We start from the raw sequence: 15,277 nt of genomic DNA, 5'->3' as shown, positions 1-15,277 counted from the left end.
TCATGATGTAGTCTCAGCTGACTTGGGAAACTTGTCAATAGTCATATAAGGGTAGCAGCTCCTGCTGAGAGTAAGGACAAGGAAAACAGCAAAAACAAATACACCAAAACATTTATTTTACATCTACCCTTGTTTTCATTATCTTTTAAATTTTAAATTTTTACTTACTGTTTTAAATGGAAGTACAGTTGACATACATATTACTACTCAATGCTCACCCCATTCGCAGTCCCCATTTGTCACCATACAATATTACTGACTACTTTCCCTATGCTGTATTTTTCATCCCTGAGACTTAATTTATTTTATAACTGGAAGTCTGTGCCTCTTAATCTCCTTCAGCTTTTTACTTAACCCTCACCCCTTCCCTTCTATCAACCGCCAGCTTGTTCTCTGTATCTATAAATCTGTGTTCTACTTGTACCCTTTGCACATCTTCTCACTGATCAACCATTTCCGAATGGCAGCAACACTACCATCTATTTACTTCTCCACCACAACTTCAAACTTGAAGTCTTGGGGAGCATACATTTCCCTTCAACTACCTAAAAGTCACCGTTATTCACTTCAAACTGCCCCTGGAAAAGGCATCGCCTCTCTCTTTAAAGAGAGGTGACTTATTCCTTTATTTAATGTTTATTTTTGAGAGAGAGAGAGAGACCACATACACACAGAGTGCAAGCAGGGGACGGGCAGATACAGAGAGGGAGACACAGAATCTGAAGCAGGCTCCAGGCTCTGAGCTGTCAGCACAGAGCCTCATGCAAGGCTAGAACGCAAGAATCATGAGATCATGACCTCAGTCAGTGTTAGACACTTAACCAACTGTGCCACCCAGGCGCTCCTTGGTGCCTCTAGTTCTAAGTGACTTCCCCCATCCTGTGAGAAGGTCTGCTCTGGAACCCTTAACCAAAGCTCCACAATGCATCTCAGTGCTTAAAGCATTCACACATTCCTTACTTGGATCCAGACTTCCACCTCCTGTTCTCCCATTAGGTTCAAGGGGGAAAGGATGTCTTACAACTATCAGGATCCATTTTCCTCACAAGACCCCAAATCATCCCATTCCTGATTTTTGTAGTTGTTGCGCTTTAGTTTGGTTTGGTGGTGTTTGACTGTTCTGTCTCTCCACTAAGGTATACCATGCTGGTGTGATAAAGGTCCCTAGTGGGTCTCAGCCATCGTCAAGGTCCTGGGAGCCTGCAGTGGTCCACTCTACAGTCTTGTGCCCTTGAACCCTTGGCTTGAGCCAAGCTACATAGGACAGTGATACAGAAAGTTCCGTAATTGTCTGCCCACAGAATCAACCAGCAAACAAGCTCAAACATCACTTCCTCAAATGTCTCAGCGTATGGCAGAAGGTCAAGCTCTCAAATCCAAAGTAAGTACTTCAAACTTCTGCTACTTCTTAATATCTTTCAGGACACAGGCTTTTATGTGGTGGCTGATCAGTGTGGTTGGACCAGTGGGTAAACATAGTACGCCAGATATCTCCTTCTCTCTCTCCATCCCTGCCCTTTGAAAAATTCACAGTGACTACTAATCTGTGTGGTCTCTTAAGATGTGACTTCTTTATAAAACCAGAAGAGCAGTCACCAGAGTTGACACAACAGACCCATCAAGCTGGACAACTCAACACCTTACAGGATTCTAATCCTAGTTCTCACAGGTAAAAGAAAGTAGCTCCTTACTGGAGCCATGCACAAAAGGAGAATGGATCTTGATTGAAGTGGTTTACCAAAGCAGTGAGAAAGGTCTGGAGATGGGGGAGAGGGAGAAACCAACAAAGCAAGGCATTACCTGAATGAGAAAATGCTTGGTCTGCCTATAGACATACTAACATGTTCTCTCCCAAAGAAATAAACTTTGAGAAAAATGAAAAACAAATCAGTAAAACACATAAAGTGAAAACAATTTCTGACTGAATATACTGATAGTCACCTACAGAATGCGGATCATGTTTAGATGGCATTTGGTGTACATACTATAAAGGTGACTGGGTTATGTGTGAAACAGGAATACCTGAGGAATACCTCAGGATCTTAACTACGGGGAAAAGAGGAATGGATACTTCAGGGGTGATCCTGCTTTCCAACATGGTATTCCCTAACCAGAAGAAAGATTGGAATTCTCTTTACAAAAGGGGAAATCCCTTGAAAGTTTCCTCAAAATGCTGTCAAGTGTGGGGAGGGCAGGAGGCAGGATGTCTATTCTGTATCAAGAAAATGCCAGGTAGCACTGTTAGTAAGACACTCACTGAATCTTTAGAGTGCCCTGATGAGAAAGTGTATTATTACCATTTACCAAGAAAACGGGAGGCTCAAGAGAAGTTACACACTTTTGCCAAAGTCATATAATTAATGAACGCGGCACTCAGGACTTTTACTTAGATCTTCATGATTCTTCTATAAGGAAACAACATCCTGTTTGTAAAAGAGTACACTAATGAATTATCGTTCAATTCAGAAATATCCTTATGTGCGAATTCACTCTTATAGAAGTTTTGGTGGACTGTATATGCCTGAATAAACCAACCACAAAGCAGAACAAGGAAATCTGACCCTAGGACCACTAGGTCCCAGACAAATATCCCTGTAATTTGGTCCAAATTCCCAAGTGGACAGCCAAGTCCATGTGTCTTGACTCCCATTATTCACTTTTTCCTGTTCTGCTGTGTGTGTGAGACACAGTGAAACAGCAAAACAGCCCTTGGGGTCATACACTGAGCAGAAATGCTCTCCTGTCTTCCTGATGCTGATGATGTCTGATCAGAAACAGGTATGATGGTACATCACTAAAGCAAAGATGCTTTTGCCTAGGCAGCAAAAACACTATGCTGCACTGAACACAATAGTATTTTACTAGGCTGGAAATCCTCAATACTCGATGGATGTGCTTGAATGAAAACAACCAACACCTGGACCTGTCCTAGTACGTGCTAGAAGTGGAAGTGACTATACTTATGGCTCCTATGTTCTTGTACAATGGCCATTAGAGACCTCTTTGAGTTAATGCAGTCAAGATTCCAAGGAGAAGACAGATGCAACCACTCAGGTGTGTGCATGCTCTTCCTTCCTTCACCCCTCCCCACGCTCACGCACACACACACACACACACACACACACACACACACACACACAATGAATGCTCAACCATCACACATGTAAGCAACCAAGGCATGCTAGATTTCCCATACAATAGCGTAACCCATTTTCCATTTACTTACTCTGTGTCCTTACTCATCATTAGCCCTGCCTCTGGGTTTCCGATTTTGAGAAGGAAAGAGCTAGAATGTAACAATAACAAGAAGGACAAAGGAAAAATGGAAGGATCTTTACTAAATAAGTGACTGGATGCTGCAGAAGTCCTGGTCCAGACCTCAACACCCCTTTGGCCTGAACACCCCTGATAAAGCAAGAATCCCCACCTTCCAAATACTCCCAGGCTTTCACAACCCGTTAAAAAGTATTCAACGCATTGCTATAGTTAGAAAAGGTGCACAAACTGCTAGGACATAACTCTGGAATTCTACCACCTCTCTGAGCTCACCTCATTGAGATGTAAACTATCTCCCTCTTCTGCTCACCCCTCCCAGGAAGACCCAATGTGTCTATGGAAATTGGATTGAGAATGCTTAAGTCTATGTCTACTATGTTTACTTCATCTCCAATGAATGCATACTTGAATCTGTTTTGGGGAAAGATTATGAGGGGGAGCATTCTTTTGGTTGCAGGATCCCACAGATGGACAAGGTGTCTGCAAAAGAAAATGAAGAGATTATCTGATCTGTCTGGGTAAAGATTACCCAGATTTAGCAGATGAAGTGCCTTAGTTTAGAAGAAGTTAAACTGGACTTTAGTTCTTGTGGGGAAGAGGAATCCATGACAGGAGTTCATTAATCCAATAGAGGGGTCTGTGTTGTTAAGAAGATCTGGAGTCCCCTCAAACAGAAATTTCACTTTGTGCACCTCACACTACAATCCAGGCTCACAACCCAACTCTCCATTTTATCTTTATGCAAGCACCTCTGGCACTACCACCACCTTCCCAGACGCTGAACACACCACCGCACCTTAATTATGTCTAATGCTGTGTTCACAGCCCATCTGAAACATCCCAGTATTCTCTTGCAATTCCAGTCTCGGTTCAAAACAAGCCACTTGCAATTCCAGTCTAAATTCAAAACAAGCGACGCCCATTACCTCTGAACTTTGCTAGATCAATACATGTGTTTCCTTCTACCTTTCTTCACTGTTTACCAGTTCAAGTATTGTCAAGTTCACACTGCAATAGTCTGAGTTGCACAGTCTCAATCTTCATACTTGCTTTTGCTACTTGATTCCAGTATATGTAAAATCCTCACTTACTCCGGGCACGGTGCTATACAGTATATACAGTACACTCTTGAACTTTAGAACCTTAGACATGGTTATAGAGAGAGATGTCTCACTCATAAGAACTAGCCCTCAAAAATCTCTGAAACTCAGGTTCATACAGGAATCCTTTTCAACAGAAACTGTTCTTAAGCTTCCTTTGCAGGGCATCTATTTAACTTTTTTTTTTTTTTTAATCTCCTTTTAAAACACATATGATCACTGATTGCATGATTATCTGTGAAAAGACTGGTACCAGGTTCCCAGCATGTTTACCCTAAGTATTCTGCAAGGAGTCCCCACTCATTCACTTTGTAGTAACTGAGGAAACAGTGTACTATGTGTCAGTTGCACATGTAGCACTTGAAGCAGAATCTGACAGAAATAGGTCGTTTACTCAGATCTCCAAAGTGCTCTCTCTGGTAAACTCCTGACAAGGGACACAGATTTCTGTTACCCAGGAGTTCAAATGGTGCCAAAAAGGCTAAATAAATAATCCATCAGATGAGTTACCAAGTGCCTCTCATATTAACCCGTGGGGCTGGATATTATCTCCAACAAGTAACTCACATTTCTTCCTGCTTAAAATCCTTCGCATTTTAGCACATTCTCACAAAACTTCCCCCATTTGTCTTTAACTGCATTATCTCTGTCCTCAGAAAGCCAAACCTTTCTGAGTGGCTTCACTACTCTTCTCTAGTCTCACTATATCCACTGAAGACAAACTGTGCCAGGTAGGTATTGTCTATCTCTTCCTTGTCAGACCCTTGTGACCCAAGAAACTTTTAATTAGTTGGGTAGGATTCCTGCAGTACTGTGCCTCTAGGCACTCTGAGCTTATTGTCAAGTGCTGCCCCACCTTCCAGGTTCAGTTTAAGTACCATCACTTACCACCTACCTCTGGGGTATGGGGATTCCTCACCCAACTGCCTCCCCTTTTTGTGTGTCCTGTGGCTTTTACTTTGAAATCAGTAACTTAGGTTCAATAACTTAGCAGCTCTTTTAACTTTTAATATAACTCATTTACAACTAAGTGAATTTACTTACTTGTGATAATTGAATGTACTGCCACTCAACTCCTTTTTTAATGTGAACTACACCGCATTTGTTAATTCTGTTGCCACTGGGCCCGGCAAGCCCACTCTGAAGTGGGGAGCTCGAGGGGCGCCTGGGTGGCTTAGTCAGTTAAGCATCCAATTTGCTTTAGGCTCAAGTCATCATCTCATGGTTTGTGAGTTAGAGCTCTACATCAGGCTCTGTCCTAGTAGCTTGGGGCCTGTTTGGGATTCTCTCTCTCCCTCTCTGTCTCCCCCTCCGCTGCTTGGTCTGTCTCTCAATTAATTAATTAACTAATTAATTAACTAATTAATCAACTAATTAATAATCAATCCATCCATCAATCAATCAATCAATTAAAGTGGGGAGCTCGAGGCACCTGGGTGGCTCAATCAGTTAAGCATCTGACTTCACGTCAGGTCATGATCTCTCGGTTTGTGAGTTCAGGCCCCATGTCAGCCTCTGTGCTGACAGCTCAGAACTTGGAGCCTCCTTTGGATTCTGTGTCTCCCTGTTTCTCTCTGACCCTCCACTGCTTGTGCTCTCTGTCTCTCTCAAAAATAAATAAAAACTTTAAAAGAAGAAACAGAGCTTTTTTTGGGTGTGTCACCGTTTTTTAAACTGTAATCACTCCACCTCCATTCCTGACACCCTTACCACTGTGCACCTATGCACATGTACCTGTGCACATGTGGTAAACTTGTCTCTTCTCCCAGTGAGATAAAAGCCTCAACAAGACAGGGATGGTGGCAGCAATGGTGGTGGTCAGTGTAGCTGAGCATATCCTATGGTATAATACATGTCTAGTGTGCATGAGTCTGTGAATAAGCAGATAGTAAATGATGGAATGCCATAATTCTCAGCAAAATTATGGGTGAGAGAATAGAGTCAAACTTGAAGGTAACAGAGGCTCAGAAAGCCCTCTAGCCCATAGTTTCTAATGCGGATGACAACAGTTTTTGTGTTTCTTTTCTTCTTCTTCTTCTTTTTTTTTTTTTTTTTTTTTTTTTGGTACTTTTTTTATTTTAAAAAAATTCTAATGTTTATTTATTTTTGAGAGACAGAGAGCATGTGTGTGTGAGTGCTGGAGGGGCAAAAAAAGAGACACACAGAATGCAAAGGAGGCTCCAAAATCACCAAGTGGAAGATTATGACTTGAGCCGAAGTGAGGCAGTTAACAAACTGAGCCACCTAGGTGTCACTCTTAGGGTACTATTTGAAAGAGAGTACAATGGAAGTTTTGTAAAAGCCTATATACTACAACCAAGATGAAAGCCCCATATAAGGAATGAACTGAACACTGCTTCTAGAACGTAACAAACATTAGGCCTGTGCCTACTTATGACTACCTATGACTAGGGAGCAAATAAAATTATACTCACAAAGACAGTCATTGGTTTGTAGCGCGTCCAATGCTTCAAGTGCTTCTTTGGGCTTCGGGCTGAAAAGACAATGATGGGCATTATATTGCCATTAAAAATAATACATTTAACGTGTCAGGTGGTCAAACCTGGTATTACCAGATTCCGAGAACAAAGCATCGTTCAATGATTCCTCCTGCCAGAAAAGTATAGAAGAGACGTGCACGACTCCTACCTTAGCGTCTGCCGGGAAGACTGTCATTGCTTTCGCAGCCATAGAACACGTTTTAAATAGGTCGACAGGACCTAATCGTACTTTATTGGCAATATTGGGCGAGGCACTCAAGAATGAACTCACGTGTCAAACACCACTAATCCAATGCCTAAGAACTTGGGTGCTAACCGTCAGCGTGGGGCAGTATGACCTCCAGCTGAGAGGCAAGACCCAGCCGTTCTCTAACCCCAGCCGCCAAAATGGAATTTCACGGGGCTGCACAAAAATATTTCCACCCAACAACTATGGACTCATAATGTTGAAATACGATCAGCCCTTTTCTCAGGATGAAAGCAGATAACGTTGAATCCAAAGCAGCCCACTTTACTCAGACAAACCGCTGTGAAGGAAAAATACCTCTCCACTTCCCGGGCAACGCCATCCGTGATCCTGAGAAGGAGGAAATCAGGTGACAGACAATTTCAGTTCCGGGCTTCCACTTACTGCAGAAATGTAAAAATTCCTTTTTTTGTATTTTCTAGAGAAACAAGGATGGAACTGAAATTACTAAAATGATCAGATTTCTCCTATTAATTTACCAGTGGTAGTTATGCAACAGAACACTTTGCAGTACAAACAACCTATCCATTAAAAACTATTTTCACTCATCCTCAAACTGTTTACTAAAACTCAAGAACAAGCAGAATATATGATCCTTTCTACTAAATAACCTAATTTCTTTGTTCTAGATTGGTGGTGGTTACACAACTTTTGCAATGTACGAAAACCCTCTGAATCTTACACTTTGAAGGGTAAACTGAACAGCATGTGAAATATATGTCATCTAAAAGCTAAACATTCAACACCCTGTATTGCCTTGTGGGCAGTGGTTGCACAGCTTTGTTAATGCACTTAAAAACTACCTCACAATTCACTTTACTGGGAGGAACTGTAAGTCATGTTAACTTATGACTCAACTCAAAAAACAAAAACAAACAAACAAAACAACACAGTATTCATCAGTCCACTGGTCTAACCCATCTTCAAGACAGCAAGAGCTGAATAAAATCTAGACTCTTCACTGCTGTTTTCCCAGCAGGGATTCAGTTCTTTATGGCTTCCAAAACCATCCTATACATTTTTCTGTATTTCTCAGATCACTTTGATGATTTCGCTTCTACTTCTGGATACCTCTCCCAGGGGTGTTACCTTAATTGAACAGATTCCTCCTAGACTCTACAGCAGACAACCCAGGATACCCACTTTCCTATTATTTTTTTCTGATCATTTTCTTTTTTTATTGTTCTCGCAAAGAAAACATTCTTCCCCTCCAAACTGAATAGTACCAAGTAACATTCTTTTATGACTAGATGATTTTCAGGCTACTGTTACTGAAATACATACATGGGCGTGGGGAAATCTGAAATACCCACATCTTGGAAGATTAAAGTGACTTTTAACACATCTGGTTGAGATTCTCTCTAACTGTGCTTAAGTGAAACTCTACTCTAAAAAATGGTTTCTTTACACATCTGTAAGCAGAAAGAGTTTCCAAGTGTGTGCTTACTCTTTCCCACAGGTTCTGTGTAAGGGAAAACTTTGAATGCTCAGTATAAGGAAATTAAATATACTTACCCACTGTATGCCCTTTAGTTGAGTGACACAGTGTTCATGAATAATGGTTACCTTTTAGAAAAAGCATTTACTCCAAAATTATCACTATGTATCAGGAAATGTAACAAATAATTTGGCAAAATAAACTCCAACCTCTGCAAATTACACTCCTCAATCAGGGTCTGTCCCCTCTACGTGATAGATTTTCTTTTTTGAAGAGTAAAAGCAGTTGTCTCAGGCCAGGCAGGCATGCGCTTTTCACATCTCACATCATTTCACGATACTGGAAAAGTCCCAAGGCAAGTAGATTAAATGTATGGGAACATGAGCTCCCATCCCCTTCTCCACTCCTAGACACCTCAGGAAACTGACCATCAGTCTATAGCACCCTGAAAGTCTAAGTATGATGGTCGAGGACTTGGAATATACCTCGATATAATTCATCATTTAAATATGTTGTTGCTTGTGAGGGCCTGAGATTGACAAAAAGCTCCTGTCCCAGATGAGGTGGTCCCCAACACATAGCCAGACAGGACTTAAAGCTAACTTTATTTATATAAAGATCATTTCAGCTACACCGTCCTGCATCAACTAGTGACTTTTGGGGTCTAACAAGCAGCACACTACTTTCCATCTTAGAGGATGTGGTGAGAGTTTCTACCAGGTGTCCTAATTACACTAATTTCCTTTTGTGTCACTTACATACAAAAACCCAGTTTGATATATTTTGCTTCATCAATTCTTCATGTTCTAGCTTTTGTTGATGTGTCAGGACCAGTGAGTGCCCTTGCATGTGCAGTCCTCCAAACACAACTGCATAAAATTGGAATTATTACTCCCACTTTCTTAAACTAATGTAAAAGTAAAGTTCTGAGAATTTAAGTCATTAATCCAAGATACTACAAGAAGTGGCCATCTAAGTGAGAACGAAGGCTTGAATCTTGAACTTTTATACTCCCACGTCCACACTCTTCCATTTGGTAAGTATCACCTTTGAGACAGACAAACCTCCAAAACAAAACCACATGGATTTGTGTTTGGCTGAGACAATTAGGGATTTATCATATCATTAAACATTGTGCCAACATTGTATCAATGAGAGCACAAGCAGGGGAGGGGCAGAGAGAGAGGGAGACACAGAATCCCAAGCAGGATCCAGGCTCTGAGCTGTCAGCACAGAGCCCCACGCTGGACTCGAACTCACAAACCGCGAGACCATGACCTGAGCCAAAGTTGGACGCTTAACAGACTGAGCCACCCAGGTGCCTCTCTTAAAACTTATTTGAAAAGCAACAAATAAATCCATCCATTATTAGAGAGTTTGATGTTACATAAAGTTTCCTTCCCTAGATTGCTGTTCCACAAACTGTTTATAACTTTTTTTTACATCCATTTAGATTTTTGTCTTTTACATTTTTTCTCATTCTGGAACAATTACTTATTGTATTTCCTTGCCTAGTTTTCATAAACAATTGTTTCCTTTCACCCTTATTATTTCTAAGTAGTTTATATTATCATACATATTTACTAGAATTCTTAACCCTTAAAATCCTTAATTTCTAGTGAAATGCCTAGCAGGCAATTGTGGGATGTCTTTTACACTAGCATTTTACACTAGCATCTTTACGCTAGCACTGTCAAACTTATAAGTACATTATAAATTGCAGAAGCATGCTATTCCTCTTAGTAAATATTTCCTTGTTCCATGGAAAATGTTTACTAATATATTCAATTTCTCTGTTATATAAAGCCAAAACTAGATAAACCTATGTTCAATTATTAACGGTTCATTACTCTATCTTATCTGAAAATGATCTAGATACTCAATGACTATCCACAATTTACCTTAGCAAACTTTAAAGTTTCAAGTTAGCAAAAGATTTAGGGAAACCATTTCACTATACATGCTATAGCATTGCTGAAAACTTCACCAGAAATCTCATTCCACTTACACCTCTCTAAATCCCTTGCTTTTATTTTTTAATATATTTGGATTACTCATGAAAATATCGTAAAACATTTTTTAAAAGTCATCATACTGAGTTATTTTTCTTGCTTGCAAATTTTGTAACAGAAATAATAACATGAACTTACTTATTAAGCCCATATAGAATAAAAGTTGTATGTCTGTATTATGCTTAATGCTGGCAAATCTGAAGGCATACTTTATAAACTTAAAGTGAATTTTATGATTTTTTTTTTTTTTACTGTAAATTAACCCCAGTCACATAAACTTAACAAATATTTGGGTTAGCACCAATATTTCTGCCAGTCTAAAAAATACTAAATTAGAAAAGCCTTTTTTTTTTTTTTTTTTGAGAGAGAGACAGAGACAGAGACAGAGAGAGAGAGAGAGAGAGAGAGAGAGAGAGAGAAAGAGAGACTCCCAAGCAGGTTTGGAAGTGTCAGTGAGATCATGACCTGAGCTGAAGTCGGACACTTAAATGACTGAGCCACCCAGTGCCCCAAAAAGCTTATTTTTAAGCCAAATAAAAATAACTCTATCACAAATTAATTTGAATAAAGTACCCAAAGGGGCGCCTGTGTGCCTCAGTACATTCAGCATCTGAAATTTGGTTTCAGCTTAGGCCACGATCTTAAGATTCATGGTATCAAGCCCTGGGCCAGGCTCTGCAGTGGCAGGGCTGACAAGAAGTTCTAACAGTTGTAAACAATCCTGCCCCTCAACATGGGACCACCCAAACATATAAAACAACAACAAACATAAAGGAACTAATCAATAGTAACACAATAAGAGTAGGGAACTTCAACACCCCATTTCTATCAATGGACAGATCATCTAACAGAAAATAAATAAGGAAACAATGGCTTTGAATGACACACTGCACCAGATGGACTAAACAGATATAATCAGAACATTCCATCATAAAACAGCAGAATACATATTCTTTTCAAGTGCACATGGAACATTCTTTGGACTAGATCATATATTAGGCCACAAAGCAAGTCTCAACAAATTAAAAAAGATTCAAGTCCTATCATGCATCATTTTTGATAACAGTACTATGAAAGTAGAAATCAACCACAAGAAAAACTTGGAAGGAACACAATTATATGGAGGTTAAATGAAATGCTGCTAAAGAATGAATGAGTCAATGAAGAAATCAAAGAAGAAATGAAAAATAATGTGGAAAAAATGAAAATAAAAATATAATGGTCCAAAATAGTTGGTAGGCAGCAAAAGCATTTCTGAGAGGAAAGTTTATAACAACACAGAAGAAATACAGATGGCTAACACACACATGAAAAGATGCTCAATGTCACTCATCATCAGGGAAATAATAATCAAAACCACACTGAGATACCACCTCACACCTGTCAGAATGGCTAAAATAAGCAACTCAGGAAACCACGGCTGTTGACAACTGTGGAGAAAAGGGGAACTCTCTTGCACTGTTAGTGGGAATGCAAACTGGTGCAGTCACTCTGGAAAACAGTGTGGAGGTTCCTGAAAAAATTGAAAGCACTAGAATGCAAAAATTCCACTATCAGGTATTTACACAAAAGATACAAAAATATAGGTTTGAAGGGGCACATGTACCCTAGGAGTTACAGCAGCACGATCAGCAATAGCCAAACTATGGAGAGCTCAAATGTCCATTGACTAGTAAATGGATACAGATGTGGATAGGTATACAGTGGAATATTACTCAGTCATCCCCCAAAATGAAATCTTTCACACATTTTGAGAGCAAAATGTCAATCATAGAAAGACATACGATATGACTTCACTCATGTGGAATTTAAGAGACAAAACAGACGAGCATGGGGAGGGGAAAAAAGAGGGGGAAACAACCCACAAGGGACTCAAGAATAGAGAGCAAACTGATGGTTGCTGGAGGGAGGTAAGTTGGTGAGGGACTACATGGGTGATGGTTATTAATGAGGGCACTTGTGATGAGCACTGGGTGTTGTAAGTGAGGAGTCACTGAATTCTACTCCTGAAAACAATATTGCACTGTATGTTGGCTAATTAAATTTTAAATCAAAAAAAAAAAAAAAAAAAAAAAAAAAAAAAAAAAAAGAGAATACCCTAGATAGAATTTGAGGCATGGTAACGTGAGGGTTCAAATTTTATGATTAGTTTCCTGGATGCAGAGGAAACCAAAGCAATGGTGTTGCATATTTTTATGAAAAGCTTTCAGAAGAATTTTCTTTAGAATTCTATTTTAGTAGTGTTTCATTTGTGAGCGATGCAGAGTAGACAGGCCTCTTTATGCTTACCTCTCTTCCTGGTTCACAGTATTAAATACAGTTTTGAAGTGATGGCGATGTTTATAACAACTTTTGGGGGGGATGTTATATAGTGATCTCTTAATTATAAACCTTACAAAATGTCCAAATAATGAGAACTGACACACTTTTGCCTTAAAGAGTATGATCCTGGAACTTGTCATGTAATGCGAAAGGAAAACTTGGGAATGTTCACTGATTTTTATGATTTTTAGTATTGCTTCAGGCCATTAGAGTGGCCTGGATGTGTGCTAAAAGCCAAGCTTTAAAAGCTTTTGCTAAGCAACTATTTAAAGTAAGTCTTATTTCAACAGAGTAAAATTGTTAAAAAGAACTTATAACAAAAGAAAAAAATCATATTTAAGGTTTTTGTTTTAATGGTCACTATTGGGAAATGAAAGTGTCTCCTATTTTGACAAATATTAGAGGTGTTCTATACAACAAAATGTTAGAACAGGAGCTTTGATTGAAATTATGACGTTCAAATTGTTTCAAGTCCAGACATTGTATGGCTGTGTACTAGTCATCAAAGGTCTTAGAAAAATTCTCAATCGTCTTTGAAAGGGTCTGTGTGGTATGATGTCTTCAGTGTGGCCATTCCAAGGTAAGAACTATAAAACATGTAAGATACACAGGACTCTCACAATTCTCATCTGTGAGATTCCTTCCCAAGTGAATTCCATACTTGGACTTGAGAATATTTGGTGAGAATATTTTCTCTGATAAATTTCTCTCTGAAAGCAACTAAAGTCAGTAAGCCTAAAGAGCATTTTGCATTTCCTCAAATGTGCTCATTTTCTCAGAAACACAGATCTGATGGATTCTTTCAACTACCTAGTCATTTTGTTAAAATCACAGGATCAGCTTCTAAATGTAGCAACCAAATAGGTGTGACATAACCTCTTTTCTCTATGTAGCCTGTTACATATCAAAGTTTCTAACGCCATCTTTTTGTCTCTAAGAATGAGGGAAGTGGAAAGTACAGATGGAAGCAGAATACAATGTTGGGATAAAGAAAACTGCTACATCTTTTTTCTTTCTTTCTTTTTTTTTTTTTTTAGCGAAACACTCAAATCTTCTACCTTTTCTAATATTTATTTCATGGTAATATTGAAAGTTGGAAAGTGTTTAAATGATGAAACTCATAATTGCTTAAGGGCACTGACAAAATGAGAGCTCTTTAAATAAAGACAAAATTATTTTCTTCAAAGCAGTTTATGTGATTGGGTATAAAAATAAATAAAAAACAACCAGCGTCACCTATAGTCTCCAGAAGATTACAAGAGTCAGCTTTGTGAATTTGGTAGGTAGTAGGTTCAATGTTTTAATTCACTATCTAGAAGTCACTGTAGCTTAGTTTGCACTATACTATGTGTGGAGGTGCCAGGCGGCCTAGCAGCTCTGCCCAGTGTCACACAGCAGACCAGCAGGAGCACCGGCAGACCTAATCAATCTGGATCTGACCAACCCGTGCTCTGGGCTCATTCCAGTGTCCCTGAGAAGTGCTGGCCCAGTGGACTCAGGTTGCTCTCCTCACTCCTCATCATTTTGTAGTCTTCCTGCTTCTGTGGTGGGTTATCTGATGCCTTGACAGTTTTACATAATGGTTACTGATGGCATATATATTGAGTTTTTATATTGAGGTTTAAAAGGGAAACGGTCTCCTTCCCAGAGGATGGACCTGTGGAAACTGAGCAGGTGGATGTCCTTCCCAAAATGCAGATTACTCCCAAAGAATGAGTCAGGTGACATTTAAAACCATGGGTTCTGAAGATGCTCAATTTTCAAAGTCCCAAAGTTCTGAATGAAAAAGTCTTTAACAATGCTCTCCAAACCCCATACTTGGAGTTGGAGCCCAAAGGTCCAACTGTTTTTGCTACACTGTTCTAGGTGGAGGCAAGCTCAATGCGCCATCAGTCAGCCCCAGGAACTACAACCAACCCCTCATATGCATTAAGTTCTTACACGAAGGAAGGTGAAGGCTTTGATACTTACATCGAACACCGCACGTATTCAAGAATCTTCACAGATTGTATTGGTCAGGTTTTATTTGTAGGAATGAAGGAACATTCCCAGTTTTGAGCCATTCTTTCATGACAATTCCACAAAACTGAATGTAACTTTATAAATATTTTTAAAAGACATAGTTTTTTAAAATATTTAATATTCTGGTAATCTGATTTTGAATTATAAATGCCAAGATTCTGCTGGGGGTTTTAAAATGTTTTTTTAGTATTTTTTTTAAGAAGGCAAAACTGTACACTTTTAGATTGTTTTTAGGAGTTAATTTAATGTACTGAAAATAAAAAATTTAAACATATTTTCACCCTTATGTTTATGGCAGCATTATTTAAAATAGAAAACATAAGGAAGGATTCTAATGTCTATCAATAGATAAATATCTA

At 39.3% G+C, this 15,277-nt stretch overlaps 1 pseudogene; it reads right to left on the bottom strand.

The window, feature by feature from the left end:
* The window catches only part of LOC128774603 (probable G-protein coupled receptor 160), a 38,731-nt pseudogene extending 27,816 nt beyond the window's left edge, over positions 1–10,915 (bottom strand).
* Between the last annotated feature and the right edge of the window lie 4,362 nt (positions 10,916–15,277).

This window comes from Panthera pardus, unplaced genomic scaffold, assembly GCF_024362965.1.
Source record: "Panthera pardus isolate Hobbes unplaced genomic scaffold, ASM2436296v1 HiC_scaffold_337, whole genome shotgun sequence".
Lineage (NCBI taxonomy): Eukaryota > Metazoa > Chordata > Mammalia > Carnivora > Felidae > Panthera > Panthera pardus.
Note: the sequence above shows the minus strand (reverse complement) of the source record. Positions and strands in the feature narration are given on the sequence as shown.